Source organism: Pavona decussata, unplaced genomic scaffold, assembly GCF_977016875.1.
Source record: "Pavona decussata unplaced genomic scaffold, jaPavDecu1.1 SCAFFOLD_14, whole genome shotgun sequence".
NCBI lineage: Eukaryota > Metazoa > Cnidaria > Anthozoa > Scleractinia > Agariciidae > Pavona > Pavona decussata.
In genome coordinates this window covers 560,001-572,042 of record NW_028145437.1, presented here as the reverse complement: position 1 = coordinate 572,042, position 12,042 = coordinate 560,001, and the positions used below count along the sequence as shown (strand labels likewise).

The window sequence follows — 12,042 nt, the reverse complement described above, 5'->3', positions numbered from 1 at the left end:
GTTATAAAGACTGTTAAAAAGTTAATATCAATCTACAACCATGCATATGCATATATCCCCCATCTGTTCTTTCATGCGAATTGCAAAATTTAAGCTTACTAACTTGTTGCGTTCATCGATAAGGGTCCTTTTATTGATATGATCATACTGAATACAAAAATCCGCGAAGTTTCTTAAAACATCTGTTGCAAACTCGCGGAAATACGAGAGCTTAATGAAAAAACCTCGGAAGCTATTAAATACAAAAAATACACACAAACCCGAGCACACTTGAAATTGAAATGAACTAATCTCTAAAATGGCTGCCGAAAATTCAAATAAGTTAAAATTTAAAACGTATACCAGCACTAGAAAGAGCACTTTTACTTTAGTAACCCTGCAAAGTTTTAGCATATCAGGTGTAATATCAGCTGGGAAAATGTAAGTTGAAAAATGAAAAAATTACAGACGTTTGTATGACTGGGGGTATGACGTATAGCTCCAGGCATACAAACGTCTGTAAATTTGTCAAATTTCAACTTACATTTCCTAAGCTGATATAACACCTAATATGCTGAAACTTTGCAAGGTTACTAAAGTAAAGGTGCTCATTCCAGTGCTGGTAACAGTTTCTCATCCAGTTTAATTTTACCTCATTCAAATCTCTTGCCGCCATTTTGGAGAAGGGTCGATTATCTATTTGCCGTTTGGATCTAATGCACCTATCAATGGTTTTCCCCAGGATGGGGGGTGACAACCCACAGGAAATTTGACATTTTCAGGTTTTCAATGTGAATTTCCCCTCTCTTGGATCTCTGTTATAACTCAGATTCCCACCCCTGGGGACCACAGACCTTGCATAGTAATTTCAAAGAACCGATAGGTACTCACAACACTTTATTTCAGCACTCAGCAACTCCACAGAGAATTACTTGGGACGTGACAAATGGTCCCCACCAACTTTGTGCATTTCCTCAAGTGAAGAATATATCCAGATATTTAGAAGGGTTAGCAATTCAATACACATTCTGTACTCCTGAAAATACCTGTGAATTATTTCACACAGTGAAGTATTTCCGGACACGCCCCCAAATATCTGACGTCACAATACATTACCAGCGAGCAAGTTAGCAAGCGTTCAACTAGGAGTGGCCAAAAGCTTGATGTACCTCTTTTTAAAACAGCCTCAGGACAAAGAACATTTTATTACAGAACTGTTGGACTTTGGAACAATTTAGATCCCCTTTTAAAATCAAGCCGTTCGGTTCAAGTTTTTAAACATATCTTAAAAAATAAGCTTTTGGACAATTTTGTAAATACTTCCTGAACTTCATTTATTTTTGGTATATTTCTCGATTATAAAGTTTAGATAATGTTATAATGTTGTGAATGTTTTTCTTTAATTTGATTAGTTGTGTAGTTATCAGTAACTTTAGTATTTAAATAATTGTTCCTGAAAAGCCCCATTGGGGAGGTAACAATAAAGTATGTATGTAACAAGGCCAAAAATTTATGACCTAGTGTCGAAAACGTTTGTTTTTTAAATATAAATTTTTAGCCTTGTAAATACTTCATTTTAAAACTTAAGCGAATTTTATGGTTTCACATAGTATTTACAGCAATACAGAATGTACAATACCTTACCTTCTGTTCTTCCACCCTTGACATCCTTCAAGAAGAAAAGAATGTGGGAAACACACCTAAACAAGTTCTGGGTATTTTCCAAGATGGCGGACCGCTCATCCTCATTCCCACGTCCTATCCACTTTCCAAGATGGCAGTCAAGTCCCACGCTGGGGACTGTGGTGGATGTCAAAATCCCCACCCACGTGGGCTTAACAAAGTCAAATTCCTGTGGGTTACCCCCTTCCCCCCCCCATCCTGGGGCAAACCATTGATAGGTGCATGGCATTGGAATCAAATTACCCAGTTCATTTTGAGCCGTGTGAATAAAATAAATGGTATGTGACAATTATATTTTGGGTACTGGTATTTTGCAGCAATGAAAATGAGAGATTGCATAAAGTTTTTACAATCAAGGGATGCCTGGAACAATAGGTACGTGATTGCGCTACATGTAATTTGAGGCATGTGAAGTGCTCTCTCTCTCTTGATATCTCTGTTGCTTGAATGATACAACATTAAAATTTTATTATCAACTACCTTAAATAATAGCAGGTACTCATTTTACAGATCTGAGAGGAACTTTTTCAACTTCAACTGTTCTGTTCAATTTCCTTTGCATAGCTTAAATGACTGGAAAGGTATGAAGTGTATTAAAATTCCAAAATCGTGCCAATAATTTTTTCCTCATTGTAATTTCTACCGATAGGTGCAATTGATAGAACATTAAAACATCAACGCACCTACTGTTGACCCAGAATCATATATCTGTCGGAAAAAGTTTTATGCTCTTCACTTGCAGGTAAATGATTTAAGCAAAATGAGAAAAAAAGTATATTTATTATTAACCATTTATTCCTCCTTTAAACAAGTCACAGTTTAAAATGGCCAGGTCAGTGACAGTGACAATATTATTTTACGATCAAAATATTATAAAGAACATTTTTGGCCTCCATAGATTGTTTGCAACAACATGGTGCCAACAGATCGGCCTGGTTCTGTCCATGATTCAAGAGTTTTGACAAATTCCTCTATGCTACATCACCTAATAAGTTTCATTGTGATTACCACCTTATTGGGGATGGAGGCTACCCACTTTTGAGGTAAATGTCACACAGATGTTCTCTTTTCTTCAATATTTTGTGTAATTTCACTTTTTAAAGAGCCAATACCACATAATGTTTTGGTAGTTGCATGCTTTTGGTTCTAATTGTTTACCAATGAAACATTCACTGCTAATGATAGCAACTTTTGTTTTGGATTGTATGAAATAAAACAACACTTTAGATCACCTGCAGACAGTCTCATTTAAAACAACAATTCTTTTTATTGTTGTTGCAAAAATATTATTAAAATGATACACCGTTGTAGCAGCTTTAAATAAATGCTGCACTGAATAAGCACTCATCAAAAACACTGCACCAAGAAGTTGAAAAATATAACATTTGGATATCAGAGCTGGGTGGAGCTTATTGAGAAGATATTGATAGATGTTTTCGAATTAGAAATTGCTTCTGTTTTTTGAAAAAAGGAAGAGGACTCATTCATGAATGAGGCTAAATTTTCAGTTGGTTTAGAGCAAATTAAGTGAATTTAGGGCGTTGTTTTCATTTTATATTCATTCTTTAAAAAATTTATGTTCTTGATTTCGAATGTGACATTCTTATTGAGAGATGAATCACTTTCTAAAGGGCAGCACTTATTGATATTTCAACTGTTTAGTGCGGCCCTTGGTGCAGTGGTTATTCGGGGCAGCGCTTTTTCAAGTACAGTAATAACTACTTAATAACCGGTAGTGAGGTCACTATGGGAAAATCTCAAACTGGGGCCTTGCCGTATTGACTGAGTGATAGCGAGGTCAATACGACTAGGCCACAGTTTAAATTTTTCCCATAAATAGCAAACAGTCAAGGTTATTAAGTTGTTTATTGTCTGGCTTTCTTGATAAGGAAAAAACATTTTAATTCAAGCCTAACCCTAATTTGCGTCATCCATAATCGGACGGTGGGCATAACAGGTGCATAATGCCCTACTCTGATCTTGCTCTTAGCCAATCAGAGCACGTGTTACATTGGCCACTAGCCTATAGCCATAAAATAAATATAATTGGATTAAGGATTTCTGACACAATATAGATCATGTGTTTGTTACAGGTGGCTTATGACTCCTTTCTGCAATAATGGTCATTTGCTGGCAAATCAGCTACAATTCAACAATGTCCTTTCATCATCCAGACAGATGGTAGAGCCTGCAATTAGTCTGCTTAAAGGGAGATGGAGGAAACTGTTGCACCTAAATCACCTAAGTGTTAACTCATGATTAAGATAGTCATGGGAGCCTGTGTGTTACATAATTTTGCTCTTGTCCATGACGACTTTGATGAGAGCTACTTTCTTAAAGACGACAGTGACAGTGGTGCTGATGATGGTGATGCAAGTAGTCGTGACAAATTGTGGTATTAAATATTAATTTAGTTTAATGGCGAGTGGTACAGTACGCTAGGATCAGGTTTCCAGTTTGTCTGTACATTATCTTCGCTCGCTCACCGTACGCTATGGTCGAATCACGTATATCGCAATTTTCACTTGCTTTCTTTCCTCATTTCGTTGAGAAAAGTCATGTCTTCGAAGCGAAGGAACAAACGCACTTCTTCGTGTCCCGGGTGCCATCTCCCCAAAGCTGAACACGATTTCGGAACAATGCACAAGAATTGTAATGGCCCTGATAGCGACTCCAAGGGCAGTTTGGCCGAACTAGGCACTGCTGCTCCGTCTTCATTGTCAAAGGCAAAGTCTCCATCATCTCAGGCCAACGCCGAGCTCCTTCATGCCGTAAGAGCACTTTCTGATCAGGTGGGCTCCCTACAACTCGAGCAGAAATCCCTTTGCAAGATGGTGGAAACAAAAAATGGGGGCGGATCCCCAAACAATGATACAAGTGCCACACCATCGCAAGGTGACACAACCACAGGTAACGTTCAGGCTGTTAAAGTTGGTGTATATGTTGACCTTACAACCCTTCTCCCTCGAGTCAAGACGAAAAAATCTGCCGCGACTGAGCTAGCGATCCCAAGCAAAAAGTGACCATCGAATCATTCGACCAATGGCTCGAAGTGTGGTCTATTTTCGAGGAAAAGCTAATGGCGGATAACCCAGATCGATACATAGACCTTGCTCACTACAGAGGCATCATTCAAAAAGCTAACCGCCAATTCCAGTGGACCGTTGCTTCGACTACGACGTGCAATTTAGAATGAGCCTGTCCGAAAATGCTACAGCCGGACGCCTTGACATCGTGGACACAACTCTCTACACCACAATCTTGGATGCTTGCCAGCAAGGAACTGAATGCAAGCGCGCCCATGTATGCAAGGCTTGTAGGGGCCAATTTGCAATTGGCCAATTGCAAACTCATTATCGGCTACTAAATCGCCCTTTATTACGTCTATTTGGAAAGACAATTTACGTGATTATCCTAGTCAAACTTTTGTTGACGATCTCTTACATGACATTGACCATGGTGTCCGGATCAGTTTTACTGGAAACCATTCTGCATAGATTTCACCAAATCATTTTTCTGCGGTCTCTAATCCTGAAGCTGTTGCCCATGAACTTGAGAGGGAGATCAGTCTTAATCGTAAGATCCGTCCTTTTCTCTTGCCTCCATTTCAAAACTTTGTCGGGTCGCTGATGGGCGCTGTTGCGAAAAAGCACTCAGCGCCTGTTAAATGGCGCATCATAAACAATTTATCTTGGCCTGCTGGCCTCTCAGTTAATGATGGGATCCCTAAGGATTCTTCCACGTGCACTTATGATACGATCGACAAGGTAATCGCCCATCTTAAAGCCGCTGGTAAAGGCGCTTTAATGAGTAAACTGGACTTATCTGATGCATTCCGCCATATTTTAGTTCACCCCGACAACTGGGAGTTGTTAGGCTCTACATGGCCTGTAGACATTAATAGCGCATTGTATCCCGCTTACTTCTTTGATGCATTCTTACCCTTTGGCCTCAGGAGTTCACCGTCCTTATTTTTATGATACGCCGAGACGCTAGCTAATGTTATGGACAAATGCGGAGTTTCTTCTACTTGGCACTATTTAGATGATTTCTGGACTCATGGCCCCCCCGGCTCCAAGCCCCATTTGCCACGATAATTTAGACCATATGTTGACTGTTTGTGAAGAATTGGGCTTTGCCACTAATCCCAACAAAACAATGAACGTGACTCCCATAAGCTACCTTTTTATATCTGTTGCAAGTTTAACATTGTACTAAAAGCAGTTCATGTTCGTGGTATTGGTAATACCCCAACTGACGCTTTATCTCGCTTGCAGGTTCCAAAACCTAGTACCCCACACAAGGGAAACCCCGACCCCAGTGCTGCGGTTGCCCTTAGACATTGAGTTGTCCTAATTTTTTCTCTAGACAGAATTTGAAATGTTTGTTAAAGCAGAGTCTGCAGGTGAGGTGAGCACATAAAGAGTCAGTATGAACCGCACAGGAAAATTCAATGCTGCAAAGGGCATCCAATCCAATTACAATGAGTACAAGGATTTTCACTTAAGGGAGGTAGAGGGTCACATTTGTGCATCATTTATGGAGATGTGTAAAATGTTTAAAGTAGAAGGTAGCCAAATTTTGTAAGATGCAGGTGTGAACTAGAGAGATGAAAATGCACCGTGGACTATATGTATGTTTCAATGTTCCTCCTCCTGAGAGAGGAGACCCATCCTCCCTTTCCCTGTCTATCAATTATCAATGTACAGAAAGAGTTTTTCACAAATTTTGTCACATTCCTCCAAATGTAACCATGCAAAATGACAAAAAGTCAACACCAAACAAAATTTTCTTTTAATTACTACTTCTAACCATTACTGATTTCAGATAAGCCCTTGATTGAGATGCCGCCAGCCAAAGCTTCTGAGCAAAGCAAAATGTTGTGGTTGTTGGACCTTTGCAAGCGTCGCATGGAAAACTGTTGTTTGTTCTGACATGACTGACGAGTTAAGGAAGGCATTTCAACTGCAGTTTGAATGCCGCTTTCATGGATGTCGACGGACGAGTAAGGTGAGTGTGAGAAAATGAATGCTACCCTGAATAGGTAAAATAATAATAAATCTGCCTGTTTCCCAGGGGTAGCCTAGATATCAGTTTTCCTATCACTAACTGGAGCTATTTTCAGTCTCAACTATCCTCTATGCTAGAAAAGTGGTTGATATTTAGACCTAGGTGTGTGAATAGTGGTATTGACATTAACCTGTCAGTTTACTTGAACAAGGCTCTAAAAATGCAAGCAATTATTACAAAACATCTTGTGGTAATCAAGCAATAATTATGGTTGTACCTTCTTTTGAAAAAATGAATTAGAGAACCACAACCTGAAGCTGCAAGTGTTTCAAGAAGATGAAAAGGATGACCTTGGACATTATATCTGCAGAAGTAACTGCGGTCTTGTCTTTAGTACAAGGCCATGTAGAAACAGGAGAGTGTAAGCATGTCAATCAGTCGATCAGTTAGGAAATCAATACTTTATTTCATCTTAGCTTATAAGTTTCTACTGCCTGCTGTGTATGCCGACTGTTACCATAGATTTCTGTAATCTCCTTACAATATTATTTTACCATAGGCATGAAAGGGAGATTCACCCAGAGTTTGTTGCACCAGAGTTACCCACTCAAACAGATCAGAATCTCAGTGATGATTCCATGTTCAACTATCACCAGTACAAAACGGCATTTGGACTGCTCATTAGGGGATTTGAGGATGCTGTAAAAGAAGGGGACGGACAGCGCCTTTTTGAGACTTACAAACTACTACTTCTGATCTACAAATCCCACAAGCATCCCAAATATGGTTATGTAACTCTGCTCTACCTCATAAAGGTTTGTGCCATCCTGCCTGAGTTTGAAGCAGAGAGGCTCAAATGGAACAGAGTTGAAAACCTACATGGTGGGAAAGCCTGTAATATTCCTCTAGATTTACGAAAGGAACACCAAAATAAACTCCTAAAGATCTTATGGAAGGGATTGGGGTCTAATTTGGATGAACAAAGTGTTGCTGCACGGATTGCAGGCACTCTTGATGCTGTAAAATTAATTTTGCATAATATTGATGCAGATAGTAAATTGATCCACAAATCTTCATAGCGTTCTGTGGCTAAGAGGGAGGAAGCAGTCGTGCAAGTAATCAAGGACCTACAGTCCATAGATGCCTTCAAATTTGTAAAGTGCAGGCAAGGTCACCTCTCTTTTTCTAAATTTAGTGCTAATTTTTTCGAAAGTCTTGACTACAGGGAACTGCATAAGTGGATCAAAGACACTCTGCAGACATGGAGTTCCATTTATGGAAAAAAAAAACTTTGTTTGTTGCTTTGTGATAAATTTACACATTCAAGATAAATATATTGAATTTTCTTATATTATTTCATCTTTATGGGATTTTCTGTTTTGAACCAGAATTCAGTATCAAGAATGGAGGTCACTCCTTTTACATGTACCTGTAGGTCGCGATAATCTTTATATAAACTTAAAAAGATGTCAGTTTTGGGGCAAAACATGTAATATATTTGAATTAAAGAAAGCATTTATATAATTCAGTAAGTTTCCCTGCGGTTGGAAAATGGTAAATTCCTGAGTGAGATGAGAATTTTGTTACAAACCCCATAATTATTATTATACTGAGGCAATAGCCCAATTTCGATATATTAAAATTCAGCCTCAAAACAATACACATCACTGCGAGGCTCCGGGGAATAAACCCATATAAACTTTTCAGTTTATTCCCCGGAGCCTCGCAGTGATGTTTATTGTTTCAGGCTGAATTTTAATATATCGAAGTTGGGATATTCTGACATTGCACTACTAATTTTTAAGAATAAAGGAACTCTGAGGTGGTCTACTCTGATGTAATTATTGTTTCAACTCTACTCTCTCAGAAGCTGGCCATGTCCCTCTTTTATTATTATTTTTTTTTTGGGGGGGTGGGGTGAGATTTACTCTCTGGCAATTTTTAGTAACACATTGGAAATCAAAAAGACGCTATTTAGTTGATCACAACCAAGTTATAATGACCACAATTCCATTAAAAGACTATCAGAATGCAAAGAAACTATCCACAGATGTTTTTACTGGTAGATGACCAAGATAAAGAAGGGTTCAAACTTGAAAACATTGGCTCAAGTTATGCTGTCAAAACTCACTAAAAATCGGTTGTACTATATTTTGGTTCAACCTTTCGTCTTAGAATGGCTATTAATATTTCTTTAATTATCGATTTAGAAATTAATTAACAGAGTGTTAACAGTTTAAAGACCACAAAATGTATGACAACCTGTCTGTTCTTTACAAATTCATGCAATGAATCAGTCCATTTGAAAAGATTGAGGGTAAAATAAACTTCAATGTACCTTGTTTATAAAACCTCCACAACCTCTTCATCCTCACCATCTGTACTTTCTCGGCTGTCACCCAATAATGTAACATCTCTTAAAAGATGTGACAAGTCATCATATGCAGAACATTCCTCAAACCTCACTATGTCGAGGAATTCATTGAAATTTGGAATATCTAAAAATAGCTATTGTATGAGTTCCAAAACCTTAAGTGCATGAACAATAGAATAAAAGGGGACACAACTCCAAAACGTCATTTACAGTAAGCAATGACAATTGGCTACAACTTCTTGTAATATATATATTTAGCCAAGCCTAAAAGCGAAGCTCCACAATAGAAGTCTGCTTATTGTTTGCACGTAATAACCTTATCAGTTCCTCATCAATTCTGCAGTTATATAGCACATTTTTAATGCATATGCAGCTACCTGCTCATCAACAATAACAATGTAAAACAGAGGGCAAAATTACCGAATGCTGATTTGTTGTAACAGAGGGCAGTTTTTCGTAATTTTCCTTTTACCGAGGGCAAAATTACTTACTGCTGATTGGTCGAGCAGCGAAAATACTCGCTCCTGATCGGCTGAGCACGACAGTTTTACATTTTGTTGGTTTCTGCATTTTGTGTCCAAAAAAACAAGTTCTTTGAGGTTCTTTCGAAGTTAAACTCTTTAAGCCGGGTTCTTTGTACCAAAAATACATGGAAATCAAGTGCTGCAGCTAGGAAGGAAATTCCTAAAGGTTGATTTTGGTGTCTCTCACAAGAAACAGCAAAAGATTATTTGTGTCAAAAGCTAAAGACTTGGATCAGATTGATTTTATTTTGCTTGGTTGAGAAACTGAAATCAGTCATGGCGTCCAAGTGCTTTCAACGAATGATAAGCGAGCATGAAAGTGTCCTTTTGGTGGGAGGAAGGAGCAGGAAGAATTACTCCGCAAGTTCCTTCTTTGGATCCATCGTTTGCTATTTTTATCGATCTATGTTCGTGTGATTTCCAAGCGGTAGGAAGCTTCACAGCGCAGGTGAACAATTAATTATTGATGCCTAACATTTGATTTATCGTTGTTAGTTTGCTCCTGAATTAAACTTGTATTCTCTCTTAATTACATATGTATAATGAGAACTGTTCTCGTCGGTTTTGTTTGTTTTGTACGCTACGAAAAAATTAAATAATTTGTTGGTTTGCTTGCGCCTTCGATGAGTGCTTTACTGACTGTTTTACGAAGTTCCTTGATAGTTTTAGGAAGATTTTGCCCTCTGTGTTATAAAAGCGGAATTTAAATGGCTCAAAATGATATTTTCTGTTTTTATTATAATTTGTTTTTAGTTTTTAAGATGATCGAGGCAAAACGGTTTGTGAACAACCAACGTGCCCTACCGGCACTGTCACTATCTAGTAAATTTTGCTTATCAAGAAGGCCGTACGCTATAAACCTCAGAGAAAATGGATACACTAACCAAAAAACACACTTCAAACATATCTTTGAGTAATAAATGAAAAAAGCACTGTGATAATTCATAGCAATGAGTACAGAAATAAACTAAACAACGATCTTTGAAAAATTCACAAAAAACAAGCGAATAAATGTTTTGTGTAAACTTTGTTTTGATGAAAATGAAATCACACTTTTTATTAATTTTACATTCGCTTCCAACGCTCTTTGAAAAGAATTTCAGTGAAAATTACTCACACATCTTAATCTTTGCGGTCATATCCTACTGTTTTAAGTATTTTTGTTTGTTCTCTGTCAAGATTGTCAGAACTAAATGCTGAAATCAGAAATATAAGACTTATGTGAGAAGAACTTGTCAGTAGTTTATGCCAACGATACAATGTTGGGAGACACTTGTTTGACTGACTATTTTAGCTCAGAATCCAATTTTTTTAAATGAAGCAAAATGGGATGAGATTAGAAAATAAAACTCCAAGGGAAATAACGAACATGGACCGAAAAATGAGCTCAAAAGGCTGCTCTGAGGTTAAACAAGTTGCAGTGTCAACACTGCAAGAAAAAAATATCTTGCAAAAACAGCAAAGTGTTGTCAACAAAAGCACATGAATATACTCGCCTCTTTGGAGAATAACCAGTCCTTTTATTCGATTGCTGATTTTTTCGTTCGTTTACAACATTAAGTTTCACTTCAAGAGGAAAAATCCATCGCATCTTAATTTCATTTCATCGCGCCGGATTAGAGTAAAATAATTGCTCTTCAAGATTCGGCCGCTGTTTATGAGGTGCCGCCTCTAAAAGCTGCTAAAAGAATCGATTTGTTTCTCCAGCCGCGGTCCGCCTTGCTCTTTCTCCTGCTGTTTGACGGCAAAATTGGACGAGATCAGAAAATAAAACTCCAAGGGAAATAGTCAACATGGACCGAAAAAATGAGCTCAAAATACTGTTCTGAAGTTAGCAGTATTAGCTTAAGCTTAAGTTAAACGGCGTGGCAAAACTGCAAGAAAACACTATCTTGCAAACCACCAAACTAGCAAAGTTTTTGTCAACAAAATTGCATGAATGTACTCGCCTCTTCTGAAAATAACCAGTCCCTTTATTCCATTGCTGATTTTTCCGTTCGTTTTACAGCGTTAAGTGAGCGAAACGTTTCACTTAAAGAGGAAAAATCCAACGTTTCTTGGCGCTGGATCGAAGTAAAATGATTTCACTTCCAGATTCTGATGATGTGCCAGTCGATTTGTTTCTCCCGCCGCTAGTTGCCTTGCTCTTTCTCCTGCTTTTGGTCACATATAAAAATTGACTTTGTATCTTGTCGTCTTCAAAATTATTATTTTTTTGTTTTGTTTTTTTCGCAAACGCAGTTGGCGATGCAACTTCCCGCCACACAAACGCGGCCGGCAGCGCAGTTGGCCATGCATTTTCCCGCCCAAACACAACCCGGGTTACAGCACATACGCTCATTTATGTAAGCCAATGTGAAATGAGACACTCAAACCCTGTGCCACAACACGGGATTTTTTCGGCACCCTTTCCTGTTCTTTCTCTCTTTGTTCGTCACTCATGTTTTGCCTGTTTGCTACCGCTCTCAATCG

The 12,042-nt window shown here is 38.3% G+C and overlaps 1 long non-coding RNA gene and 3 pseudogenes across 1 annotated transcript; 2 read left to right on the top strand and 2 right to left on the bottom strand.

Annotated features, from left to right (window-relative positions):
* The window catches only part of LOC146487577 (uncharacterized), a 205,385-nt pseudogene that overhangs the window by 148,916 nt on the left and 44,427 nt on the right, over nt 1-12,042 (bottom strand).
* On the top strand, nt 1,911-4,045 carry LOC146487581 (uncharacterized). The gene is made up of 3 exons (XR_014868501.1): nt 1,911-2,037; nt 2,312-2,705; nt 3,756-4,045. It is a non-coding gene; the product is annotated as an uncharacterized LOC146487581 (long non-coding RNA).
* On the top strand, nt 4,302-8,003 carry LOC146487580 (uncharacterized; annotated as a pseudogene).
* The window catches only part of LOC146487579 (putative ATP-dependent DNA helicase Q1), a 6,521-nt pseudogene continuing 3,494 nt past the window's right edge, over nt 9,016-12,042 (bottom strand).